We start from the raw sequence: 14,099 nt of genomic DNA on the forward strand, positions 1-14,099 counted from the left end.
TGGCATCAGGGTCTGTACACGAGGCGCTGCTGGAATGGGCCTACAGCTGGGCACTAGCGAGGCATCAGGATCTGCACGCACGACATTGTCAGTGCGCGCGACGCTGTTGTCATTGGCCAGCCGCTGGGCGCTGGCGAGAGGCATCAGTGGGGCAACAGAGGCGCATGCGCGCTTGTCACTTGGCGCAGCCAAGACCACGAGGCCGACCATGGCGCTAGGCATTGTGAGGCTTGCTAGGCCGCTATGGGGCGCGGCAAGGGGTCATGGGGCGTGTATGGAAAGCAGCCCATGACATTTCGCATGTTTCCTTCCTGTCCAAATGTGCAAATAAAATCTTACATCACTAAAGCTGATACAAAATTTAGTGAAAAAATATTTTTAATGATGTGAAGCCTTTTGAAAAGTTAGTGTGATCATTTAATCTAGAGGTTGATCGTGGTAGGTCTGAGGAGAATTTGGTTATAATGAGTTTGATAAGAGATAAAGCTATACCAAAAAAGTATGGGGGCGAGGTGATAATGTAGGACATGACATATCTGCAGCTTACCAGGACATGGCCCTTGATAGAAAAGTTTGGAAGTCGGGAACTAGAGTAGAAGGCTGGTAGGTAGTTGCGAATTTATCCTTTACTTACCTGTAGTATCGATAGTAATCTCGTACTTTCTTATATAATTAGATTTGTATTACTAGTAGTTGTTTTATTGCGTCACTTTTCTTGTTATTTTCTTGTTATTGGTACTGCTTCGTGTTGTTGTTTCCTTTCTGTGGTTTATCTATTATTGTATTTCTTTTTGACAATGCTCTGACTTTGCTTTTCCTGATCTGAGGGATTATCGAAAGCAACTTCTCTACATTCACAAGGTAGGGATAAAGATGCATACATGATCACGCCCAACTATGCCTTATAAAAAGGATACGCGGACATTGCAAATATAATATGAGTATTTAGCCCAGAGTCGAACCCACAAGGAATTAACCTATCAATTACTCTCATTAGATTTATGAAATTCTACTTAATTAACTTCCCAAACGTTCTGAATAACAATTGAGGATATTTCTACTAACTACGAATGAATGTAAATAAGCAACTGAAAACTAACTATGATTAAGTTGTAAACAATTAAGAGAAGGTTCTAAGGTTATGATTTCCCCTATTGATGAAATCCCTTCCGGCTATGTTTCACATATTATTGCCTAATCGTCTCTATCAATCATGAGCACTCTTATTACCGTAAATCTCTTCCGAGTAATCACGATAATTTACTATACGCACTCTCCTAAGTTACGCTAGCTGGCTTTGTTTATAACAACTCACTTTAGATTGCACTCAAGACTTTGTTATCCCTAATCCCGCCTTTAACCCCTCGGTTATTGATCCCTCATATACTTTGGGAGTGGTGTTGTTCAACAATTACCTAAATATGCACTCTCTCCCAATTTATGCACACTAAATAGGCACAGCTAATTGAGGATCCTATCAATTAACTACAATAAGAACATAGTTGAACAAATAGAGATTAAACTGGGCAAACTTTATTAACATAACAAGAAGTTCATCCTTCAATAGGTTCCATCAAAACCTTAGACTAAATATTTAGCTACCCATACTAGTGTTTATCATAACAATAGTCAAATTCATCACAAATAGTAAAACACAAAAGGAAGAAAGGAAGAACTCGATGTTGAATATCCTCCTTGCCTCTTGCCTCCCCTTTTCTTGAACTAAGCTATGAAAAACTTGATAATGTTCCCTTGAGCGAGCTGGACCTTCTATAGGTTAAGTGGATTTTCCCTCGAACATCCAATTTTACCCCTGTAGTTTATTTTTTCGGAACTGGGCTAGCGTGGTTGCGCTAGTAGACGCACTAATGACCGCGCATATGGCCTATCATTCTGCCTCGAATTCCTGGGCTAGCGCGGTCACGCTAGTGGACGCGCAAATCACCGCGCTAGTCTGGGTTTTCATTTCAGCTATTCGTTCTTGGGTCTTCCTACGTACTTAGCTGCTAGTGGCTTCTCTTGCTTCGATTTAGCTCCAATTACAGTTTTAAGTCCTCATACATGCAACTAGCTCCTGCAAATCATGAAATTCACAATTAGAGCCAATTTATCATCATTTACTATCTTATAACAACGAAACATAGTCAAGTTGGGGCATAAAAAGTCGCCAAATTACATAAATCTAGCCTATTATCAACACCCCACACTTAAATCATTGCTAGTCCTCGAGCAATCCACCACACTCTATAGAGGTTCCTTCACTGAGCATTTTTCCCTAACGTATCACACCAAGAACAAATCGCCAATGTTACGCCTAGTAGTGAACAATCTTCGCCTCAAAAGTCGATTCTCACGTGCCATGCAATCTTCATACTTACTCAAATTACCCTTTACAGAGGTCAAGACTCGCCTTTCCTTCGTGAATCACATGCCCTCACATCACACAAGAGAGTAGTTCCACAAATATTAACTTTAAGAACAATTAGGAACGTAGATAAACAAAATTCGCTCACTCTCGCAAAGAACATTCATATGCCACAAAGACGCACCATAAGCTTGCCCATAGTGTACTACTCTACTAATCGAACCCACTCAGTCTAAGATCAATTAGGACTTCGCTTGGTTGTAATGTAGGCTAAGGGATGGGTAGGATATATTTGGATATAGTGGCTAACCTCCCTAAGCACTTTTAATACAATCACATTAACCTTTAAAACCATACTTATGTCAAACAGATATTCCACCCCATTTTTATTTACAACATCCTACTCCATTAGGTGCAATTGTAACAAACCACCACTTATCGACTACTACATTTGCTCAATTTTTTTTTTAAGTGGTACTTATTCTTTTACTTGTCCAAACACTGCACCTTTCCTCTGTTTCATCGGTTCCACTCAAAAACCAAACCACCACCTCACACTTTTGCTTTTGCATAATTTCAATACCATTCAAGTGCTTATGGGAGGTAAAGGGGTTCAAACAGATGTCCATTCAAACTATTGGGTAAGGTTCGTAATGTGGTTGCCAAAAAAACAGGCTTATAGGCTCAACGGGGTTGACTACGATGTATTACATTTAGGTGGGTATACTTTATATGTCTGGCTCAACAAAGAAATGCCTATATCACTTCTAAGATTGAATGAAACTACTATTCGCTTTGCAGACACACGAGGCAAGTTCTAGGCATCAAATGTAAAACATAGAATACAGTATAACTCACACACACATGGCACATGACTCACTCCAGATTGGCTTATCAAGACACTCTCGTTTAAGTATTCAAGTCAGCGACAAACATACAATTTACGGTACTTTAGCAACAATCATCCACTAAGACTAAGCGTTACACACTAGTGTCTATTGTGTTTAGGTGTATCAAGGCCAAGGGTTTCTCTTTCGATTTCAGCTCGTAGCCCATCAATACTAACTAAATACTAAAAAAACAAAATAGACAAAAACTACTTACACCCAGTTCAAGCTAAACCCTTGGAAAAGAACCGTGGCCCAAAGAAAAACCAAGGGGGAGTTACTACACTACCTAAAAATAAAAAAAATCTTTTTGGTCTTTTCTCTAGACTTACATCCCTCAAGAAAATTGTCTAACGAATCCGTCATCACGAAGAGTCTCCGTATACTTTTTTTTTTAGATTTTTACGTCGACTTAGTCCTTCAAGAACCCCGTCGAAAGAGATCCGTCGTCGGGACATGTCAACTTACCTACTTTAAACTTACCTAAATTAACTATCACTCAAACCACAATCAAGAAGAAGAAACATCAAACAATCAAATTTTTACATGTACATACACACATTGAAGTATCCCCCACCCCACACTTAAGAGGTAGCCATGTCCTCATGGCATAAAAAAATAAGGAACAGTGAGGTAAAAGAACTTCCCTAAAAGATCACTCCTGATCGAAGACGGTGTCTAGGTTCAAATTGCAAGCACGACCTAGAGCTCTCAGCCAGCCTAAGATTTTCTTCTCTAATTTCACCTGCCGTTCAGCCACCGCGTCAACACGGGCACCCAATTCAGTTACTAAGGTATGCAACCCAGCCACCTCATGCTCCAAAGCGGTGAACCGAGAAACCCGAGCAGCTCCAGAAGGTGTTGCAGTCCCAGATGGTGTTGCAGCTGCTGCAATTTGCTCATGGGCCTGTGGCTCGGCCCTCACGTCCTCCTGCTCAGCCTCTTTTTCCTCAGAGTCATCAGAGTCACTACTATCCTCACCACATGTTGCCGTTGGCTCCTTACCAGTGGTTACCTTGTCTGCTCGGAACTTGCAATCTTTTGGCACTAGCCCGTCCACTGCTAGATTTTCTAGCACCCGAGCTTCCCTGCAAAGTTTAGTAACCAATGAAGGGAAAAAGAACCCATACCTTTTGACTGGACAGCGGGTGAACATCTCCTCATGAATCACTTTAGCCACGTCGAAGTTGTGACCATTGATGAAGCAACAGATCAAAGCCGCTCGGGGGCCATTCACCTCCGTAGTGTTGGAGGACAGGATTAGACGGTTGTTGATAATATACAACCAGCACTTCCCTTCAAAGGTTAGTGCCGAGGAGTGAAACTTCTCACTATACTTCATCCAGACCACCTCTTTCCTGGGTACACAGATCGTTTCAAAGAACCATGCCCACTGCGTGTGTGTGTGGCCATACCTCTCATAATAGTCATCATAAGGATCCACAAGAGGGGGCAACTGATACGACGTCTGTATAGCCTCAACAGAGGCATTCACCGCCTTTCTGCGCACTGTGATATGCCATTGACATGCTCCTTCATATTGGCATAAAATTCTCTCACAACCATTACATTACCCTTGCCTGGCTCGTTAATGAAAGTTTGCAACCCTCGCCTCACCAGCTCAGTATACATGTGAGGGCAGCCAAGTTGGACCGATCCTATGTCAATTCCCCTTTCCGGAATCGGCTTTTTAGTGGCCTTATCCGCAAAGCGGTCCTGAGCCTTAGCAGAGACAAACCTGATGCTATCAAAGGGACGAGTAGGGGCGGACTCATGTGCCCTAGACGAACCAGCTTGGCTGCTAGAAGAGGCATCTGTGGTGCCACGTTTCCGAGATGGAGCCATAGTACCTGGAAAACGGGAGAACATTAGCACAGCCCAACACAAAATTGTGACGCAACGCGGTTGCTCAGACTTCACACGCATAAGTGGTCATAACCTACACAATTACATTCACTGAGGCCTTTACACAAACACTTTATGGGCATTATACACTCACACCCCATTTCACACATGTTCCAACCTTAACACCACTACAATATCCTCCAAAATCACATACTAAGTGCAGCTATACTCCACCAATCTTACCACCCACAAACACTACAACATATGTTAGCAATTCTACTAATCAAAAACAAAGAAAAACAACTACATAAATGCAAAACTAAAAAACACACGAAATTCTGGAAAAAAAAAGAAAATAATCAAAAGAAAAAATGGAACAATGAAATCATACCTGTAGTGATAGATTGTGGGGATAAGAGAAGAAAAGTAGAGGGGAATGTGGCTTGAGACCTGGGAAAGTGAGGTTGGAGAGAAGGGGAGTTCTTTGAAGAAGAAGAGGGTTTAGGGTTGGGAAGTTGTTTGTATCGGTGGGGGGGGGGGGGGGAATTTGGGAGTGAAGGGGGGTTTATTATATGGAGGGGTAATTTAGACTAAAGTAAAAAAAAGAGTTAACATAAAAAAATTAAAATAACAAAAAAAATGCATCAGACTTGGGCGGGACTAGCACGGTACGAGCGCGGCCGTGCTAGTCTAGAAAGAACACTAGGTGATATGCGCGACCACTAGTGCGGCCTGTAGCGCAGTCGCGCGTTCACATGCGCGTTCATCAGCGCGGCCGCGCTAGTATTTTTGGGCTGAGGCAGAACACTTGCCCATATGTGCGACGCGCTCCTAGGCACGTTTTTTCATATTTTCACCTGTTCTTACCACTTTCGATGGCCTTTTCACCCGCCCATTGTCACCTATATTGGTTAGTACTTCCCAAAACTCACAATTAACAACTACTACTATCGTTGGGTTGCCTCCCAACCAGCGCCTTAGTTAATATCGTGGCACGACGATTACAACAATTCAATGGGTTGCCTCCCATGTAGCGCCTGATTTAATGTCGCGGCATGATGCATACAAGTGCATTTAAGGCTCGCTCGACCTCTGAGGTTCCGTCAGGTGGATCTCTGACACTTCCTTTGGTTCCTTCATGCCTACATATAGCTTCAATCTCTACCCATTGACTCTAAATGTGTGAGAATCTTTCTCTGAGGCAATCTCTACAGCTCCTGAAGGGAATACTTCAACCACTCAAAATGGACCAGACCATCGTGACTTAAGCTTACTCGGGAATAGCCTTAATCTTGAATTATAGAGCAATACCTTGTCCCCGGGGCTGAAATGTCGCTCAATAATGTTCTGATCGTGCAATCTCTTCATTCTTTCCTTGTACAACCTTGTACTCTCAAAAGCCAGATATCGAAACTCGTCAAGCTCATGCAATTCAGTGATTCTCGTTGTGCTCGCAACTTCAATGTCTAGGTTCAGCTATTTCAGTGCCCACCAAGCTTTATGTTCAAGTACCACTGGTAAGTGGCAGGCTTTCCCAAACACCAACTTATATGGTGGCATACCAATTGGTATTTTTAAAGCAGTTCTATAAGCCCAGAGAGCATCATCTAGCTTTTTCGCCAAATCAGTTCTTGTGGCGTTTACAGTCTTGGTCAATACACTATTTATCTCTCTATTTCCCACTTCTACCTCTCCACTCGTCTGCGAGTGATACGGTGTTGCCACCTTGTGGCATACATCATACTTCGCTAGCAACTTCTCGAAGGCTCGATTACAGAAGTGGGTGCCTCCGTCACTGATAATCGCTCTCCGGGTCCTAAAACAGGTGAATATGTTCTTCTTCAAAAATCCCACCACCACTCTTGCATCATTAGTGGGCAATGCTGCAGCTTCAACTTATTTGGACACGTAATCCACAGCAACAAGTATGTACTTATTGCCAAAGGAGCTGACGAAGGGTCCCAAGAAATCAATCCCCCAAACATCAAACACTTCCACCTCTTGAATTGGGTTCATGTGCATCTCATGGCGACGGAAAATATTCCCAGTTCGCTGACATTCATTGTAGCCCTTCACCCATTAGTGTGCATCTTTAAACACTGTTGGCCAAAAGAAACCGGCCTCTTGCACTTTCGCGACTGTCCTGACTCCTCCAAAATACCCTCCATATGCCGATGCATGACATGCCTACAAAACAGAAGATTGTTCTATCTCGGGGATGCACCTCCGGATCATATTGTCAACACATATTCGAAACAGGTAAGGTTCAACCCAATAATACATGCGGAAGTCACGATAAAACTTTTTCTTTTGTACAAAGGAAAGGTCATAGGGAACTATACTGCTGGCCAGGTAATTTCCAAAGTCTGCATACCATGGCACTTCCTCAAGACTAGTAGTGAGCAGTTGCTCGTCTGGAAAGGTTTCCAGAATATCCTCAACCTCAACTGAGTTTTCATCTCCCTCAAGTCGTGATAGATAGTCAACGATTTGTTTTTTTGTGCCCTTATGGTCACGAATTTCGAGGTCAAACTCTTATAGTAATAGTACATTAGGCGCGGTTTAGAATCCTTCTTCTCAATCAAGTACCTGAGAGCTGCATGATCAGTGTATACAATTACCTTAGAGCCAATCAGGTACGATATGAATTTGTCGAAAGCAAACACCACAACCAACATCTCCTTCTCAGTCACGGTGTAGTTCAACTGGGCTCCACTCAGCATTCTACTGGCATAGTAGATTGGATGTATTAGCTTGTCTTTCCACTGTCCTAGCACTGCCCCCACTGCGTAGTCACTAGCGTCACACATGAGTTTGAATGGTTGCTCCCAGTCGGGGGCAACAATGATGAGTGTTGTGACTAGCCTCTTTTTCAACTCCTCGAATGCTACCCTACAATCATCAGAAAACAAGAAGGGGTGATCTTTTTCTAAGAACTTACAAAGAGGGTTGGCAATTTTTGAGAAGTCTCTTATGAATCTCCGATAGAAACCGACATGCCCGAGGAAGCTCCTGATTGATTTGACTGAAGTTGGAGGGGGCAGTTTTGCTATCACATCAACTTTAGCACGATCCACCTCGATTCCTTTACTTGATACTCTGTGTCCCAAGACTATGCCCTCTTGTACTATAAAATGACACTTCTCCCAATTAAGAACCCGATTAGTCTCAATACATTGTTTCAGCACACGAGTCAGGTTTATAAGGCATTCCTCGAATGAGTTTCCCACCACTGAGAAATCATCCATGAATACCTCTATTATGTCTTCTACCATGTTAGTGAATATAGCCATCATGCACCTTTGGAATGTGGCGGGTGCATTTCATAGGCCAAAACGCATCCTCCAAAAAGCATGAATTCCATATGGGCAAGTGAAGGAGGTCTTCTCTCTGTCCTCTGGTGCAATGGAGATTTGATTGCACCCTGAGTACCCATCCAGAAAACAGAAGTGTGACCTCCCTGCCAATCTGTCTAGCATTTAATCAATGAAGGGAAGTGGGAAGTGGTCTTTTCGGGTGGCTAGATTTAACTTTCTGTAGTCCATGCAAATTCTCCAGCCCATGATGGTTCTCGTAGAGATCAGTTCATTGTTATCATTTTTTACCACCGTCATGCCACCCTTCTTAGGCACACATTGAACCGGGCTAACCCAGCTGCTGTCAGAGATTGGGAAAATGATTCCCGTATCTAATAACTTTATCACTTCTTTCTTCACAACTTCCTTTATGTTGGGGTTCAACCTTCTTTGGTGTTCCCTGGAAGGTTTGTGACCCTCTTCTAGCAGAATTTTATGCATACAATAGGCAGAGTTGATCCCCTTAATGTCTGCCATAGTCCACCCAATGGCAGTCTTACACTCCTTGAGTGCCTGCAAAAGTTGTTGTGCCTGCACATCTAACAAACTAGATGAGATAATAACAGGTAATGTGGAGTTAGGTCCTAGGAACTCATACCTGAGATGGGCGAGCAGTGACTTCTATTCTAGCTTTGGTGGTTCTTTAATGGATGGCTTGGCTGGAGTAGTTTCTCTATTTTTTAAGTGCAAGGGCTCAAATTCAAGGTTCTATCCCAGAACCCTCTGCCCTCTAATGCCAACACCCATTCTGCCAGTTCTTCTCCATTTACCTCATCTAAATTCATCAGACATACAGCCATAGGGTCCTCAATAGTCAGCATCTCATCATCAGCTTCTACGATTACATCCACGGCATCAATAAGAGAGCAATTAGCGAATTCACTTGGTCGCCTCATAGATTTCTGCACATTGAATGTTATCTGTTCATCGTTCAATCTCATCTTAAGCTCTCTAGTCTCATAATCAATTAGAGCTCTCCCAATGGCCAAGAACGGCCTTCCTAAATTATGGGAATTTCTTTATCCACCTTGTAGTCTAGGATCACAAAATCTGCAGGGAACACAAATTTCCCTACCTGAATCAACACATCATCCAAGATACCAAAAGGTCTTTTCACGGTCCTGTCAGCCAGCTACAACAACATAAAAGTGGATCTAGCTCTTCCAATACCCAACCTCTTATAGATCGCCAAGGGCATAAGATTTATGCTAGCCCCCAAATCACACATTGCTTTGGCAAAAGCAAAATTACTAATGGTACATGGAATTGTGAAACTCCCTGGATCGGGCAACTTCTCAGCAATTGATCTCGTCACCACCGCATTGCAGGTCTGAGTCAGCGTCACTATAGCCAATTCTTAGAAATCGAACTTTTGGGACATCAAGTCTTTCATCATTTTTGCATAACCAGGCATCTCCTTCAAAGCATCTATCAATGGAATATTTACCTGGATTTGTTTTATCATCTCTAAGAATTTCTTGTATTGTTCCTCTTTTTGGTACTTAGCCATCCTGTGTGGGAATGGTACAAGGGGTCTCTTCTTCCCAATGATTTTGGTATTTTCTTTGTCATCTACCACCTCAACTACCGGTTCCTGGGTTGTCTCAGCCTCTCTCTCAGCTTCAATCTGTGTGTTATGTTCTTCCTAGGCAGGCTGTACTGTCACCTCAATTAGTTTCGTTGACTCATCCAGCTCAATGGGCACTGGTACAAGTGTCTCAGCCTGTCTGCTTTCTCGAGTCCTCTCTTGCTCCAAGTCCAAGTCTCTGCCATTACGTAGACTCACTGCCATCAGCTGCTTCGGGCCTTGATCTTTTGGATTTATTTGAGTGTCTGTAGGTAATGTCCCATGAGGACGATTATTCAAAGACATCGAAATCTGGCACATCTGCACTTTAATATTCTTAATTGTTGAATCATGTGCATCTACTCTTTCACTGGTCTTTGCATTTGACCCAATAACCTGCTGCATCATTGCCTCGAGTCTAGCAAACTCATCTTCCTGTCGTCCACCATACTGCTGCTGAGGAGGATGATACCCCTACTGCTGACTTTGATTATTATATCCCTATTGCCTTGGATAAGGTGCCATATTATTAGGAGGTCTCATACCTCCCATGTTTCCATTGTTGAACTGTGGCTGGACTGGCCTATACGGATGATATTGTTGGCCCCAATTTTGACCACCCTAACTCTGGCCTCCATAATTAGACACATAATTCATTTCCTCAGGGTAATGATGATGATCATGTTCTGCATTCCACTGGTTACCAATTGGCTGACTAATGCAAGATGTACATAAGCCCCCAGTGGTAGTATCTACAATGTGTACCTGTTGTTTCTGTCCTGACTCTTTTACCTTTTTGGTGAGTATACTCATTTGTGTCATTAACGTAGACATATTTTTAGCAAGAGTATTGGATGGATCTATGGAGGTCCTTGATAGGGAATTATGGAGGTCGAGCATTAAGGTTGTAGGTTAGGGGAGAGTGTGAATATTTCTACAGCGCAATAGAGGGAGACTATCCAGTTAGGAGTTAGACTAGGAATGTCATTGGTCGTGTATTGATGCAGGGCTTTCCCTTCTAGTTGTACTATACCAGCCATCTATTTCGTATTTCGTATTTTGTATCCTGTATTCCATATTTCGTATCTCTTATATATTGTTGTTGTTATTGTTGTTATTTTTATTACGCATTTCTATGGTACTAATATATCATCTCCTATTGCTTTTTTGAGCCGAGGGTCTCCTGGAAACAGCCTCTCTACCCTTCGGGATAGGGGTAATGTCTGCGTACATATTACCCTCCCCAGACCCCACTTGTGGGATTATACTGGGTCATTGTCGTTGTCGTTGTCGTCGCAGTATTGGATGGATCTAAGGGCATTGAGTGAACCACTGGAGTGATAGGTGCATTCCTGGTTGTCCACCCTGAATTTTGTGCCATCTTGTCAAGCAGACTCTGGCCTTCTCTCCTTGTTTTGCTCAAAAATACTCCACCAGCTGAAGCATCAACATTACCCTTCACGCTATCTGACAATCCCATGTAAAACCGTTGTCCCAACATCAGATCTAGAATACTGTGGTGAGGACATATAACCAGCATCCCCTTGAATCATTCCCATGTTTCATGCAGTGTATCCATTGGTCTCTGTTTGAAACTCAAAATTTCATCAATTTGTTGAGCAGTCTTGTTGGGTGGGTGGAACTTGTTCACAAATTGCTTTACTAACTCCTCCCAAGTTGTTATGGAATTAATGGGGAGTGAGTTTAGCCAGATCTGGGCAGCTCCTGTCACTGAGAGTGGAAACAATAGCAGCTTGATTGCTTTCTGAGTTACGTTGGGCTGCCTTTGAGTTTTGCAGATTGACAGAAAATTCTTCAAGTGCTGTTGAGGATCTTCGACTTGTGACACTGAAAATAGTCCCTTGTTTTGCAACAAGTGCAACATATTGTTCGTGATTTGAAATGATTCAGCCTGTATCTGCGGGACTAAAATCGTTGTGGCCAAGTTCTCTGTTGTGGGTTGTGCCCAATCATATAGAGCCGCCTCTGGCACAAGAGGTGCCACATGCGCTATTGGCGCAGCTGGTTCTACCACGTTGTCCCCCATGTCTGGTTTGAATTGTTCAGTTGTTTGTTTTTCCGGTTGGCCCGATTCAAGGCCTTGGAAACTTTCTCGGGATCTGATAATGCTTCAAATACTTCACCAGTTCTCCATGAGTTTCTAGGTGTGCACCTGTACAACCAAGTCAACAAATGTTAAAATTTGAATGTATAGATTGGGTAAAGAGAAAACTGACTACACTAAGAATTTTTGTATTTCTTTCAATTGTAATTGATAACACCGTTAATTCCTCAGCAACGGCACCAAAATTTGATCACGCCCAACTATGCCTTATAAAAAGGACACGCAGACGTTGCAAATATAATCTGAGTATTTAGCCCGAGTTGAACCCACAAGGAATTAACCTATCAATTACTTTCATTAGATTTATGAAATTCTACGTAATCAACTTCCCAAATGTTCTGAATAACAATTGAGGAAGTTTCTACTAACTACGAATGAATGTAAATAAGCAACTGAAAACTAACTATGATTAAGTTGTAAACAATTAAGAGAAGGTTCTAAGGTTATGATTTCCCCTATTAATGGAATCCCTTTCGGCTATGTTTCACATAGAATTGCCTAATCGTCTCTATCAATCATGAACACTCTTATTACCGTAAATCTCTCCCGAGTAATCACGACAATTTACTATGCGCATTCTCCCAAGTTATGCTAGCTGACTTTGTTTGTTACAGCTCACTTTAGATTGCACCCAAGGTTTTGTTATCCCTAATCCCACCTTTAAACCCTCGGTTATTGATCCCTTATATACTTTGGGAGTGGTGTTGTTCAACAATTACCTAAATATGCACTCTCTTCTGAGTTATGCACACTAAAAAGGCACAGCTAATTGAGGATCCTATCAATTAACTACAATAAGAACATAGTTGAATAAATAGAGATTAAACTGGCCAAACTATATTAACATAACAAGAAGTTCATCATTCAATAGGTTCCATCAAAACCTTAGACTAAATATTTAGCTGCTCATACTAATGTTTATCATAACAATAGTCAAATTCATCACAAATAGTAAAACACAAAAGGAAGAAAGGAAGAACTCGATGTTGAATTATCCTCCTTGCCTCTTGCCTCCCCTTTTCTTGAACTAAGCTATGAAAACCTTGATAATGTTCCCTTGGGCGAGCTGGACCTTCTATAGGTTAAGTGGATTTTCCCTCGAACTTCCAAGTTTACCCCTGAAGTTTATTTTTCCAGAACTGGGCTAGCACGGTCGCGCTAGTGGACGTGCTAATGACCGCGCATATGGCCTACCATTCTGCCTCGAATTCGTGGGCTAGCGCGGTCGCGCTAGTGGACGCACTAACCACCGTGCTAGTATGGGTCTTCATTTCAGCTATTCTTTCTTGCGTCTTCCCACGTACTCAGCTCCTAGGGGCTTCTCTTGCTTCGATTTAGCTCCAATTACAGTTTTAAGTCCTCATACATGCAATTCGCTCCTGCAAATCATGAAATTCACAATTAGAGCCAATTTATCATCATTTACTATCTTATAACAGCGAAACATAGTCAAGCTGGGGACATAAACAGTCGCCAAATTACATAAATCTAGCATATTATCAACTAACTAGTCCTAAAACACGATACGAACTTTGTCGAGGGGTCTTGTTATTATTGTTGTTGTTATTGTTATTGTTGTTGTTGTTGCACATTTAACCTAGAGCATCTTAGGTTAGAGCTCGCACCGACTATATTAATGAAGAATTTTGTTTTAAGCTTTGTACCTCATTTGACAATGTGATAGATAGCTAAATGGGGCATCACATCCTTAAAAATTTCTTGGTTTGTACCCCAAATAAAATAGAATCGCGTCCCAAAATAGGGCAGGACCCTGCAATACACACCATCATTGCCCATTAACGTCCAAATTGTTACTATCACCATTTAATGCTTAGAATTTGTACATGGTTTTTTCTTAGAATTTCTTATACCAAACCATTGTCACCAATTTAATATTATTATTAAATTAAACTTATATTTACTATTTAAGAGAAGTAAAAATAAGATCTAAAGA

General features: G+C 42.0%; 1 non-coding gene across 1 annotated transcript; it reads left to right on the top strand.

Annotated features, from left to right (window-relative positions):
- Nucleotides 1-11,531: 11,531 nt before the first annotated feature.
- Nucleotides 11,532-11,638, top strand: LOC142170838 (small nucleolar RNA R71). Its single transcript, XR_012700451.1, has one exon. It is a non-coding gene; the product is annotated as a small nucleolar RNA R71 (small nucleolar RNA).
- The last annotated feature ends 2,461 nt before the right edge of the window (nt 11,639-14,099 follow it).

The sequence above is a fragment of the Nicotiana tabacum genome, chromosome 16 (assembly GCF_000715075.1).
Source record: "Nicotiana tabacum cultivar K326 chromosome 16, ASM71507v2, whole genome shotgun sequence".
NCBI classification, from domain to species: domain Eukaryota; kingdom Viridiplantae; phylum Streptophyta; class Magnoliopsida; order Solanales; family Solanaceae; genus Nicotiana; species Nicotiana tabacum.